This window comes from Lycorma delicatula, chromosome 4 (assembly GCF_047948215.1).
Source record: "Lycorma delicatula isolate Av1 chromosome 4, ASM4794821v1, whole genome shotgun sequence".
NCBI lineage: Eukaryota > Metazoa > Arthropoda > Insecta > Hemiptera > Fulgoridae > Lycorma > Lycorma delicatula.
Genome location: NC_134458.1, coordinates 23996077 through 24009057, shown reverse-complemented (window position 1 = coordinate 24009057; position 12981 = coordinate 23996077). Strand labels below are relative to the sequence as shown.

At 27.0% G+C, this 12981-nt stretch overlaps 1 protein-coding gene across 6 annotated transcripts in view; it reads left to right on the top strand.

The window, feature by feature from the left end:
- Window positions 1-12981, top strand: part of bi (T-box transcription factor bifid) — a 383693-nt gene that overhangs the window by 103186 nt on the left and 267526 nt on the right. The window lies entirely within an intron of this gene.

Genomic DNA, 12981 nt, shown 5'->3' with positions numbered 1-12981 from the left:
GATAAGAAATATTTGTCGTAAAAACCATTTTAAACTATTTTACAAAAATTTATTTTTAATCAACGTTTAAAAAAGATGAATCAAAAGGTAATCGGTATAAAATATCTTAAATATATAACATTGTCTTTAACCAGAGAGAAGTAACTATTGTAAAACTAATAAAAAAATACTTCGGGCAGAAATAATAGTTTTTTCGGGCGGCGCCGACCTACGGCGTAGTTTTATGACACACAACTATGAATTTTAGATGATATTTAACCGGTGATGAGAATTAAAAAATAAAAATCTGAGTAGACAGACAATATTTGATTTTACAGTCGATATCAAACGGAGAGTGACGTTGTTAAATTTTATAATTTTTTATCGAATAATTTCTAACTGATCCTGATATCGGGAATCCATAAAAAGTAAGTGGGCAGGGAAGTTATCCATTAACGCAATCAAAGAATCGTTATTAAAATTATTATATTTATATTACAGCTGAGTTTTATGCTATAAAATTCCAAAATAAATACCTTTTTTTTATATATAAACATATTTTCAATTGATTATTACAAGCATACATACATCCATAAATAATGTACGAATAAATATAGAAATATTCAGCTAAAATAACTAATAATAATTATATATGTGGGTGTGTATGTGTGTGTGTGTGTGTGTGTGTGTGTGTCAAATATACAACTTTATTTTGACATGAAAAAAGCAAATTAGAAGTTAGCTAATTATTATTGAAATAGATTTAATTAATAAATTGTGATGATAATTTATTTATTTGATGAAACTTTTCTAGGCGATACGATATGAAAAACGAAAAAATCGAGTATTTGAATTATAGATTGTTACATTTTAAATGCTATGCTATAGTTCTTGTGTTCAATGAGAAGGAAAAGAGGTAAGAGGAGAACACGGTGAGGAAGAGATAAAAATAGAGAGATAGAGAGAGAAGAGGAAATGTGCATTAAACAAATTAGATATTTACAGTCTAATATATAGACTTCTTAGTCTAATGCGGTCGGTGTGTCGAGAAGGAAATAATGAATGAGTACCGCATTCACGTTGTTTGTATACGTGTAACGTTTAGTAATTTATTCGCTAGTAGGCCTGTAGACCGGAAAGGTTCTCCCCCTATCGACTGACCTACCCTGCGCCCAGTGTTAGTTTCTCGGAGGAGAAGTTAAAGGAAAGATATCTCCTTATAGGTCTGTTGTATACCGGCAGAGCAGTATTGTTTAGACTCTGCGATCTCATTAGGAATTATATATATATATATATATACATATATATAAAATGAAACACCTTTCGGGCGCATTTTACGGCTGAGACATACTTTAGGCCGGGACATGCTCACGGCCTCTGCTTTTATTACGGCCGAGGAAGCATATAATAATAATAACGATAAGAGAGCCGAGGGTCGACCCCCCATCGGTTGTGGCGCCATCGCTCAACCCGGCGGGATGTTGCCCGTCGCCAGAAGAGCCCTTTCCACTTTATTTATATAAGGTACGCTCACTAACAGATTAATTTATTAATAAATCTGAACCGGCGTGGCCGCTGGAGTCCCCGCCTAAAAGATATTTCATTCGGTATCTGATGCACACCGGTCCCGACGACCGGTGACCACCGCACGCTCGACGAGTTTTATCGCGCTGTCAAATCGATTCGCTCTCTATCCTAAACATCGCTCACCGTTTATTCTTTATTTTTTTTTATTGCCATATTGCCGATAATAAGATGTTTAGGCGTACATATACAAATAATAGTACGATAATGTCCCAGCGTTATGAAATCTTTCTTCAACATTTCTCTTCTTCGCCCGTATAACACGTTTTACGACGAGATCGTACCGTATTTAGATAAAATATAAAGTATATCTACCTTGAAATGTAAGTAAATATGAATCCGACGAACATCAGGTTTTTTCTCTTTAAAATATCGGTAAAAGTAAAAACATTACGGAAATGAAATTTAATTAAGATTAAAAATTCCTATCGTAGAATCGACAATAAATATAGCACGAAACAGAAATAAATTTTTTTATCTTTTAACGAAGCGGTCTCCGATTAGATATTTGGAACCGCATTGTTTTTATTTCATTAATTTATAATACGTTTAAATAATAACATTTAAAAAATGTGTATACAAAATAATTTAATATGAACGGACTGCGTTTCGATAAATCATAAACTTCAGTAATCTTTTTAGGAAGGATAATTGTGATTTATAATACTTCTGTTTTACAAAAGTTTTGATTCGGTAAATATCACTTATAATATGCACAAATAACAGGTTTTCTCTTATTTCATAATTTAAACCGGTTAGAATGTAATAATAAATAAATAAATATATAAAACGATTAAGGTAAAACCCTTGGAATTTAATATATCTTGTTTACTATACAAATTTCACGATATAATTTTTTTTCTTTATTAAGAATTCCTGATTATTTTAATCGAATATGACGTTTTTATATCGCAAAAAATAGATATAAACAAATCGTTAATTTCTTTTCTGGGACCGATTTAGTTATCTTGTTTTTGTAGCTGTAGGATATTACAAAAACGGTTATAGATTTTAAGGTTAACTTACCGACTACGGTCTTAATAATTATAATTATAGAAATATTTTATTTGTTTTATCAGCGATAAAGTTTTAAAGATATCTTTATTTAACTATTCCGAAATAAAGTTACAGGAAAAATATATTTATTTTATAAAGAATAAGGTAAAAAAATAAGGTAAATTTATATTATAAATAGATTATGTTTACGTACAAGTATACGGAGATCGTATATAATTGATATACCGAATTTACAAAATAATAAGTCATAAATCAAAATAGCCGTAAGAACGACAGGGTAGACCTTTTAACGAATAACTAAATTTTAGGCTCGTCCCGATAATCGAGTAGGTAATTTTTTTTTCCATTTTTACCTTATATTTGCTAAAAAGATCAAAATTGGCTTAATAGTAATCTAAGTGATCGAGAACAGTGATATTGTTTTTATAATTTCTATGTGATTTTTCATTACTTAATTAAAATCTACGGTTATTATTTTATGAATTTTAACAAAATGTTATTTTTTTAAATTAATATCTTTTTTATTAACAGACTATTTACTGTTTGTAGATACTGTGTACTAATTTTTTAAATACATTTTAATATCACTTTTCAATAAATTTGAACGGATTTGGAGGACAGAAATAGAAAAATTTTATATTTTTAAACGAAAATTCTATGAAATAAGATGAAACTGTCGCCGCTATCGTCGTTCAAGCTTTGAATTACTATTAGGTAATCTGTTCTTTCGATTGATATCATCGACTTGTATATTTTGTTTGCTTAAATCACAAAGAAGTAAAAAAAATGGAAGAATTAAAACTATTTTTTAAAAATCTTTGTTTATTTATAATTACTGTTTTAGAGTTTTTATCCTTTTGATTTTCTTTCGTTTCCAGATTTGTTAATCCCGGTCGACTTAATTATTTTTTGTTACGACCCATTAATCGAATTCATACTGTATAAACGGATATTTAAAGCTTCGTACTTTTTCGATTTGTCTTAAAATTACATCGTTTAAAAAATTAATCCAGCTACATATATTTCAATTGTTCTCAGCATTACAACACTACCAAACGGCTTTATTCTTTGCCTGTTTTCTTTCCTGTTTAACGTTTTGCGTTTATTCTATAAACGTCTATGTATTACTGAAGTCGTTTCAAATAATTTCACATATAATTTTGTGTACAATCATTCATTCATGTATTTTCAAATTCGTTCGTATCGTTACGTTCGATATTTCGATTGGCTGCGCAAACCGACTCTCGCACTTTTAATTCTGTTCCGCTCTGAATAACAATTTTACAACTCTTCGGTCAAAATTATTTTTAATAAAATCGGATATAGTGTAGTACAAGGAGATATTCACCGAAAAATTATTAATAACTAAAAAGTTTAATTTATATAGCAAAATAAAAACAATACTGCAATTTTTTTTTTGTTTTTTAGCGTGAAAATAAACGTTAAAAAAAATAAAACGATTAAAATAGAAGTAAAAGAAAAGGTTATTAATGGGATCTGATTATTACACAGTTGAACCTTTTATAACTTTAGAAAATCCAAATGAAAGGTACAATTAGCACTTTAGGTCGCCTATTAATTGAAAAGATCCATTTTTATTTTTGGAAGGTTTTTAATCGTATATGTATGATTCTTTACTGAAATAATTATAAACGATTATATTTAATTCGAAAATAAACTGAAGTATTTTTAAGGCTTCTAAATAGTCAAAAGAAAGGGAGAAAACATGGCGGATACAGTATAGTAGTATAAAAATGTTAGTATATAATTTTGATGTGTGTGCAGTTGTGTGTATGTGTTTCACTTTAATACACCGTAATATGTAGCCCTACCTCTGGCCTTTCAGTGATGAGGTATATAGGGTGATAATAAGAAGTATAATAATAACGGAGGGAGGACCGTTGACAGAGTGACTATTATCGCTTGCTCTTCTGGCTATATATAATGGGGTGTATATCGGATAGGTATAATGGGGTCAGGGAGGGACCTACCCGTCACAGGCCGAAACTATCCGAATCATGTTTAATCTACAGAAGAACAGCTGCTATTGTCAACAAATGGTATGCTACCTAATACAGGCTTTAAATGCAGACACACACACACACACACACACACACACACACACACACACACACACACACACACACACACACATAATTTTTCCCTGCTAACAAACAGTCACATGTATGATTATGAGTAATAAAAACTGTTAAATAATGGAAATACGGTATAAATGTAAAAAAAGTTACAATAACCCGTACTACTTACCGTTGTGAATTACTGCGTTAAATAATACTACTATTATTTCACATTTTTAGTACGTTTCCCAAAATATAAACTTTGTTTTTCAAGACGTAACTATTGATCTGTTGAGTACACGATAGTCTTTCTACAAAGCATAATGAAACGTACAATTTACTTCGCGTAATAGATCGATAAATGTACTTAAGAATTCGATAAAAGATGAGATATTAAAATTCATATTAAATATATAGGGTTATACATTTAGTTTTTAAATGAAATGTAAGAGTTTATTTCTTTAAACAATTGAAAACTAAATTTTTACTCTTTCCTAAATATTTAAATATACCGGTGATAAATCAAACTGTATAGTTTATATTATATTTTTTAAACGTACAAAATACCTTCATAAATCGATTTCTAAAATTCTGTATTTTTAGCAAATAAAAATGTTAATTACTTTAACCCGATTCATTATATTTTTTAAATCGGGATAAAGAAATGTAGAAAAAGCAAGTGTGAATTTAAATAAAATTCGAATCAGATGTACATTAAAAATTAGAAATAAATTTATGCAACTATTTGTTTCGAGTATAGCGTTTTACGGTAGTGAAACGCGAATAAGACAAAGAGAAAGGAAAAGAATTAAAGCTTCTTTATAACGGTGTTATAAGAGGATGGTGGAATCAATCGAGTCGATCGAATTTGAAACGGACAAATTTTAAGACGAACAGGAAAGAAGATAAAATGCGGCACTTTAATAAAAAAACAATCTAATTTGGTGTATATTTGGACATTCAGGATTAGTTAATTCGGTGAAGAAGGGACATGTAGAAGGTAAAACCTGTACAGGAAAGCAGATTAAAATATGTAAAGTAGATTACTGTAGCTGTAGGATAATGTAAATATGAAGAGGTTAAAAAATTAGAAGACAACAGCATAGAATCGAAAATAGCGTCAAACCTACTGATAATACACAAAAACTGTATGTATCTTTTGTTTTTTTTTCGATTCAGGGCATGTATGAACCGCGTGAACAATTTTAGGTATGTTTTTAGTAATTTTTCATTTTTTCTGGACGGAGCTGTTTTCTCTACTCGGATCACATCAAGTTGTTGTCGACTTGTTTTGTTAGTTCTTGAAATCCATTGAAATTCTTGATTTTGTCTTGAAATGTGTCCCGGTCTTATGCTTTTTCATCTGTAATGTTTATTTCTAGCATATCTTTACGGATATCGTCGATCCATCGATTGTTCTTTTGAATTTTGATGTAGGTGAGGTTGGGTTTTGTGAGTCTTATGCCGTTCGTGCGAGAAATACTGTCGCAGAATCGGATTTTCCGTTTTCGGATTATATCGGTGAGTTTTTCACAGTGCGTGTAGAGTTCCTTGTCAGTTCGGAATTTTTAGTTATCATCGGCTTTCCTCAAGTCTATGATTTTTCTGAGGATCCATCTTTCCTTGTATTCAAGTACTTGGGTGTCATATTTTGTAAGCGGTCCCACGCCGCTACTGCTTATAAGCAGTCGGGTTGAGTGACGGTCTTGTAGAGGCGGCTCAGCATTGATGGAGATGCATTTTTTATTGTAGATTTTTTGAGCGAGTCGGTGTGAAAATTCCAGTTTGCGTACTAGTTCGTTCGTTGTTTTTTATGTATATATATATTTTAAGTGTTTCTAACTCATATAACAATGAAAAATCGGTTCAAATATATTCGATTATTATTTATTTAAAAAGGTAACTATTTAATGCATGTTAAACCCTGCTTTATTTATAAGTTTATTTACTTTATTTTTTCGTTTCTATTAGATTCACAAAACGTCTAGTCAAACGAAATATTTTTTTATTTTTTAAGATAAACCTACCAAGACGGGCGATATAAATATTAAGGCAAGTTAATATAAAATATCTTTATAATCTATTTCAAATTTTTTTTAATGCATGTATAGAATATAGAAAAAAAGAAGAAAAATAATAACTTTATTAAAAAGATGAAACTATGAAAAATTAAGCTAATTATTATGTAAGTGATGATAAAATACAAACAATAAATAATAAAGCAACTTTGGGATCTATTAATTATTTAAAATATATCAAATTAATAATAATAAAATCAAATTTTAAAAAGTATGTAAGAAACAAGAAACGAGGGTCTTCGTAAGTAATCATCAGACTTGAGTTTTTTTATAAGCTTAAGGCTATATTATTAACCTTTTCTTTAACAGTTTATTTATCTTTTACCATGTTAATTATTTAAAAAGGTAATCTTATTTTTATTGTGTGCGTTACAAAATTTAATTTATGTGTTTATTAAGTTTATCGAATAATTATTTGTTTTCTGTTTTAGTTTTTTTTTAATGCCGTTTTATCTTTATAGCTTTGTTAGCTCAATCTGGTACATATGTTAACGGGCAACTGGAACAAGCAGTTTGGTAGACGAGATGCTATTATAGGAACCCGTAATATTATAGTCATTATACATCTGTATATTATTATTATTATTATTATCTATCGTAAATAATTTCATTACGTCTTCTTTTTCGTATTAAATATTTTTATTAATCTTTCATCAAAATTGAAATGTTTTGGTATTTTTCTGAGAAATTACTAATTGTTTAATTTCTTCATATTAAGAAATAGTGTGGAAAAGTTTTATGAAAACAGCATTAAGAAATTAATAAATGAAAAGGACAAGCGGTTGTAGTCCGTAATAATCGATTAAAATAATAATTTTGTGAAATAACAGTTATTAAACTACGTGAAATTGATAAATAAATAGAGCAGATACGAAATTATAAGGAATTTGTATTGTTCGTTTATGAGAAAACACATTATAAGACCCAGGCAGGTGTATAATAAACTAGCCGGCCTGTCTAGCCAGAACCTGGATCCTCAGGGCACAGGTTGGCTCAGGCGAATCCCAGAGCCAAATCAGGGGGGCTCCTCGGGGCTTACCCCAGGGCTGCAAAGCTCGCTTCATTACGGACATTTTCTAAATCATTAAAAAAATATAAGTGGATGATTTTTACGACTGTTATTTTCACACTTTTTATATTCGTTACAACAAAGCTACCATTTCGTCCCGGTTACTATTCGAATTGAATATTGTTTATACTTATTACAACGCATTAATAACTTAAAAATTAAGTTGTTATGAGGTCATTTATTAACGTCATTTATAAATTACCCCCCTTTCACTAATATCTAACACTTGAATAATATAAAATTTAATATTGCATTCAAATATTTTACAAAACGCTTAATTAATATATATATTTTTTTTTTATTAAACCTTATATATATACAGAACGGTTCAAAACTGCACGGTAATATATCGGAAGCTGATCTGTGGCATTAAAAAAAGATTTTATAAAAATATATCCGAAAATATTTTGTTTTAGAATTACGGTTAGTAAAATATTTCGTCCTGATTTCTGATCCAAGGGGAAAATCAAACCGTACTGAAATACTTTGAAACCAAATTAAGGGAAGAAATATTTGATGATTTTATATGTTTTCTAACCTGATTAATTGAATAATTTCAGAACACTAATCTGTAGTTATTTCCGATAAAATTGTTGCAAAGCCGAAAGAATTGGAATAGAAAAAAATAGATTTTCCCCTTTTTTAGATTTGCTTTAAATTAACTTTATTAAACTGTCGATAAACATAAAACTTTTTAACAAAAAAATGTTGAGAATTTAACAAATTTTCTAATAAAATTTAGAAAGTTTAGTTATAAGGAAATTGGTGCAAATAAAGTCAATATAAAACAAATAAAAGTTTCAGAATTTCCACTTTAATTCAAAAAAAGAAACCAAAATATGACAAAAAATTTCGCAATTTTCAATTATCTGAATTTTTTTATTTCATGAGTTAGCAATAACAGCTTATCAAAGATTAATTTTTATATATTATACGTGAATAATTTTTGCATTAACAATTTAAAAATAAGTTTAATCTTCTATTATGCGTAACAGGAGACAAAATAATTTCTGTTCATTAGGAAAGTTGACAAAAACTCTCAGCTGATTTATAGAAAAAAAAAAAAAATAAATAAATAATATGGCTGCGGTTCAAGAATTCTTGACAAATATCGATTGAAGAATATCAAAATGTAAAACGTTGAAGCTGTAAAGAGACGTCTTAGAGAAACAGATATGCTGAAACGAAAAGTATATTCACCCGACAATTATTTATAAGGAATGAAAATACTGAAGAAATTATTGATTACTATGCAAATATCTTCTATTACTAGAACCAGAAAGTTATATCTCGTCGTTTAAAGCACCCGCGTGGCTAACAATACGGGAGCAACAATTTTACTTCTTTCACATAACATTTGTACAAGAATAGAAATTACGTCATTAAAATATTGAAGATCAAATTCTAAATCTGGAATTATTTACACTCAAAACATAAATTTGGCTTTTACATTTTATCATTTGTAAATTATAGTTTTTACTCATTTGAATGCTCAAAATTCAATAATTTTCAATGAGAAATAAAAAAAACTAATCGTAAGATTTCTAAACTAAATTAATTGTCATTTTTAGCTTTAAATTAAATATATATATATATATATATATATATAAATATATATATTTATATATATATATTTATATATATATATTTAAATATATATTAAAAATATATATTTAAATATATATATTAAAAATATATATATATATATATATAATATATATATATTAAAAATATTTAATATTTAATATTTAATATTTAATATATATATATTAAAAATATATATTTAAATATATATTATATTTAAATATATATATTTATATTTATATATATATATTTATATATATATTTATATATATTTATTTATATATATATATTTATATATATATATATAAATTATAGTCACTAAGCTAAAAGCACTGACAATTTAAGTTTATAAAATACTGATAATACATAAAAGTGCCGGTGAAACGTACGTTTTATAAAAGTAGAAACTCCGTATCAAAATATGATATTAATGTTATTTATGAATGAACAAAATATAAGTGTGTTTGCATGCTAACATAGGTATATATATCTTAGATGAATAAACATGTACTCGTGATGAAACGCATAGATATCATAAGTACAATTGTAGTATAGTTTTTTTTTTTGAGAAATATTATTATTTAGGATTATTACTGAAGGCAATAAATTTATAAAAAAACCTTTATACGAAATACATATAAATGGCGTACCATTATTTTATTTTATTTTTTTTTATTTTAGACACATTCAGTTAATAATTCCTAATGATGGGAACTGATATATATATATATTTACATTTTCGTTCATTTTCAAGGTTAGAGACTTTATATAAATAAAAATTCCTGCTGTATTAGAAAATAGTATCTTAAAAATGTCTAACGATGAAAAAACTATCCTTACATTATTCTCTGTATATTTTTCTAATATGAGCTTTACTTTTATTTTTATAAAAAAAAAAAACATACCTCAAAAATCTCTTAATTTAAATTAATGAAAAAATAACAATTTTTTTTTGTAATTTTACAAAGAAAAATGATTTTTATACGAGTACATATTTGTATACGAGTGTTTTTGTCTTGTTCACCCGTGTACCTTTTTTGATGAAATTTAACCCGAACGTCCAGCATTTGTGAAGTTTGAAATTTGCTATTAATACAGGAAAAGAAGTGCAATTTCTTTCCTGAAAAACTCTGAGTTTTTCTTGTAATTGTTTTTTTTTTTTTTATAAATAGTAATATAATAAGGCAGCTATTTAGTTTAAAAACTAAAATACTAAAAATAAACTGGAATTCTTTAAAAAAAATATATATATATAAATATATATATATATATAATAAAAATTAAACCATTTTTTACTTAAATTTGTAAATATCAATTCATGCAACATGGCCAAAGGTAGAGACCTCAAATGTAAATAACAATTATGTTAAAGGACTTTCATATATATATATATATATTTCATTTTATGAGTTTTATAAAACAGTTGATTTTACGGTGATTATAGTGTATCTTACTTTCTTCGTAGTTAAAATAACACCTACAACAAGAATAAAAACGATGTTTAATCGACTTGCATATTTTTATTATAAGGCGTAGGCTTATATTTTTCCATCAATTAGAAAATTCAAATTATTTGTTTTTCTTTTAATAATTGAACGAGCTTCGGATATGATAATAAATTTTTTTTCATTAATCATCAAAATTTAATTTTTAAATTGTATTTAAAATTACTATTTTTATGGAGATAATAATAAAAAAAATGTAAAATTTGAAAGCGAACAAAAAAAAAGAGGAAGATTTTAGAATTAGATATTTAGGTAGAAGAATAAAATCACAAAGTTTATCGAAGTCAGGAAGATGTCTGAAGTAAATTAAAAGAAAATATAAGAGCTAAATAAATCTATGAATTGCAAAAGTAATTAATGAAATTTATTATTGTATGACAGTAAAGCACGGAGAATAAAGCAACCAGAAAAAAATAATTTTTTAATGTTATTTTAGAGAAGAATTAAAAAAATTAGGCGGGTTGAAAAGGATCAGAATACCGTACATTAACTTAATGTATTCAGGTTTAATTAATTTAGATTCAAAATAAAAAATTACTAAGGAATACAGAGATTGTATATAATAGATGTTTGGGATGATTACAGAGGGTAATCTTTGGCCGCAACATTCACTCCCAGGAAAACAACCACACGAGAATATATATTTCCCTTTACGATTAAAAATGTTTACAAATATTATAAAATAAGAATTATATATTTTTACACGACTTTTTCAGAATTAATTTTTTTTAATTTAAATGTCGAATTTAATTTTATTCCTTCGAACTCTTTAACGTAGATACTATTTTGAGGGAATCTCTTCTGAAATAAAATTCTTTCCCTTCCGTAACGGTAGTACTTTTAACGATTATGTAAATAAAATTTCTTATTCGGTTTATAAATCGTACAAACCATTTTTTTACCGATTTTCAAAAATAATTATTGATAACTGTAATAGTTATTAATTACGTCGAGTACAGTCAATAATCGGAGTAAAACATTCCAGCTGTACAAAAGAAATAAGAAAGGAGATTTTTGTTTGTTGTAAATCCTTGTTTTGATAGATGAAAACATTTTACCGCTTATCTGTTCCGATTAAAAATTTCTATTATATATCTTATAACTGTAAAAATGTTCAAACTTAAGATACGATTTTGAAATTAAGTGTTATCGTATGAAGTATAAATAACTGTAAAAATTATCAAAGATGTAATCTAAATTAAATTTTTGAAAAACTCAAAACATGAATTGCATTTCTTTTCCTGTATTAATAGCAAATTTCAAACTCCACAAATATTCTACGTTCGGGTTAGATTTCATCAAAAAGTTACTCGGATGAAGAAGACCATAGATATTCGTTATCTGTAAAATTACAAAAAAATTGAGATTTTTTCATTAATTCAAATCAACAGATTTTGAGATAAAAGGGGATGTTTTTTTTAAATTATGGAACCAAAAAATAAGAATAATTATAATTAATTTGAAAAATTATAAACATTTTTCAAATTCAATGTAGAAATTTAAAAAAAATGTAGCAAGAAAATTCCACTCGCTAAAATAAATCGTAAATACAACCGTACATGCAGTACAACATTGAAAATTATCAATTCGTACAGACACAAATGCGTGAATACAGAGTTAAACAACATTTTTTTACGTTTTCAAGTTCATAAATTTCACACCTGACCTTATCTAAGGTCCTCATTTTTTGCAATACAATAAAACTTTCATATAGTTGAACATGTATAATAATTAATTATTTACATAAAAATATATTTAAACTGCACAGCGATTAAAAGTTAGCATAGAAGTGAAATAGCCATCGTGTATAGAAGTATTAAACATCTAATGAGAAAATTTTTTTTTAGTATTTGTATGAAAATCTTATACTAGAAAAATGATAGTTTTCTCTAATTATAATTGCACCTTACGGATCGTATATTAAAATAATATTTATGATTATTATGTCACGTTGGTAAATATACAAGTAATACATTGGAATATCGATATCGCTTGTAAAAGTACAACTATAAACTAAGTTTTGAATGGCGTGCCTCGCTAATTTCAAACGGACATTCATTAATATTTTACCTGTTTATATAATAGCG